This window comes from Pantherophis guttatus, chromosome 14 (genome assembly GCF_059756535.1).
Source record: "Pantherophis guttatus breed Tessera chromosome 14, ASM5975653v1, whole genome shotgun sequence".
Taxonomy (NCBI): domain Eukaryota; kingdom Metazoa; phylum Chordata; class Lepidosauria; order Squamata; family Colubridae; genus Pantherophis; species Pantherophis guttatus.
Window position 1 is genome coordinate 21,313,101 of NC_142076.1, and position 2,500 is coordinate 21,315,600.

Sequence of the window (2,500 nt, forward strand, 5' to 3'; positions counted from 1 at the left end):
ACAAGAACCATATCATACACCCGGCAACAATACTGTACCTTTAGGATTATCAAACCACCTGTCTTAACTGTGCGATCAACCATCCTAATAACACAACACACCAATCCTGGTTAGATCCTGCCAAGCAATACCTGAAGGGCTCCCTCAATATTTGGAAAGTTTGAATCAGTGGTGAAATCCAATTTTTTTTTTTACTACCGGTCCTGTGGGCGTGGCTTGGTGGGCGTGGCAGGGGAAGGATATTGCAAAATCCCCATTCCCACCCCACTCTGGGGCCAGCCAGAGGTGGTATTTGCCGGTTCTCCGAACTGCTCAAAATTTCTGCTACCGGTTCTCCAGAACCTGTCAGAACCTGCTGGATTTCACCCCTGGTTTTAATGTATCCGACCCGAACGTCCTAATTTTACAATTAGCACCCTGTTAGGAAGGGCTTTAGGTTTTCAGAGGTTACCTTACTCATTCTGAGGTCCTGGGTTAGGATTTAAATGAGTAAGTTTGCCACCAACGTGTGAATTTAATTGTAAATGAACAATATCCTTATGAACCATAATAATAGACCTTGCTTAGAGCCTAATTTTTTTTTTTTCAGGAGTCCCACTGACAATGGGCTTGAAAGCTGCAAGAGAGGAAGGAGCAATAGATTGTCCATTCTTATTTATTTATTTATTTATTTATATCAAGAGCCTTGATAGTACAGTGGTTTAGTGCACCCTGTAATTAACACAGCTGCCTGCAATTTCTGCTGGTTCGAATCTCTCCAAGGCTCAAGGTCGACTCAGCCTTCCATCCTTTCTAAGGTAGGTAAATTGAGGACCCAGTTTGTGGGGGCAATAAGCTGACTTTGTATAAAATATACAAAAGAATGAAGGCTATTGCTTAACGCATTGTAAGCCACCCTGAGTCTCCGGAGAAGGGCGGCATATAAATCAAATCACACCGCCCTGAGTCTGAAAGGAGAAGGGCGGTATAGAAATTTGAATAATAAATAAATAAATGTATTTATTTATTTATTTATTTATTTATTTATTTACCATGAATAAAGCCCCCAAGGGCCACAATTGACCTGCCTTTTGGTGTCTTAATGAATGCAGGAAGGCTGGTAGTTATGAAGATCCTACAGTGCTTGGGCTCCCAACTCTGCACCATCCCATCCTGTGGCTGGAGCTTCCCAGCTTCCCAGCTCTCTCCATTCCTTGCAGGGGGGAGCCTGTCCCATCCGGGAAGGCCTGCAGCTCCCTGGAGAAGAGAGGGGAGGGGGCGTGAATGAATAGGGGCTGGGTGAGAAGCAGCAGATCCATCAAAATCCTCCCAATGGTTTGCTTACAGGAATTGCTTCATTCCGGAACCGATTTCAACCTCCCCAGAATTGGGTGGGCAGAGGTGGGGGTTGGCAGCTGTCTCACAATGTCCAATTCATTGAGTGGAGGGATCCCTGCCAACAGCGCCCCCCCCCCCTTGAAGAAGGCCACCATCTCCATCATCCTTGGCTACAAACACACAAATACACACACAGAGACACAGAGACACACCTCCCTGTGCCTTATTCTCAAGGTCTATAACAGGGGTCTCCAACCTTGGCAACTTTAAGCCTGGTGGACTTCAACTCCCAGAATTCCCCAGCCAGCTTGGCTACAAACACACAAATACACACACAGAGACACACAGACACATGTCCTGTGCCTTATTCTCAAGGTCTATAACAGGGGTCTCCAACCTTGGCAACTTTAAGCCTGGTGGACTTCAACTCCCAGAATTCCCCAGCCAGCTTGGGTACAAACACACAAATACACACACAGAGACACACAGACACACGTCCTGTGCCTTATTCTCAAGGTCTATAACAGGGGTCTCCAACCTTGGCAACTTTAAGCCTGGTAGACTTCAACTCCCAGAATTCCCCAGCCAGCTGGCTGGGGAATTCTGGGAGTTGAAGTCCACCAGGCTTAAAGTTGCCAAGGTTGGAAACCTCTGGTCTATAAGATGGAATTCATCCTACATTGGGTCAGTCGGTCTGTGGTTGAACTCAATGGGCATGAGTCTCGGTGGGAACTTGTTCAGCCAACAAGAGAAAGTTGTGACGGCTGCACAGTGGGGGCCTGTGAGGGCCCTGGTGCTGAACTACAACTCCCAGCATCCCTTGCCAATGGCTCATGCTGGCAGAAGCTGCAGAGAGTTGTAAGGTCAATCTAGTGCAGGGCAACTTTCAAAAGGGTGACTTCACAGGGCTAAAAGTTGCCCAGGGGTGAAAAACTCCGCTCTAGAAGTTTGTAAGTTTCCTATTGCTCAGAACACACACACTTAGCTAACTTTGGCTTAGTTCAAAGCTGGTTATTATTGAAGGGGAGACCACTAGGAGATCCAAGGGCTTTGGGCCAGACTGGGAACTAAAAACGGGTGGGGGGAAAGGAAAGAACAGACACTTATTCCAGAAAAAGGCTATGGCATCCACCTTCTCTACCGGAGTGGGGTTTGTGGAGGAGGAGGAGGAGGAGGAGGAGGA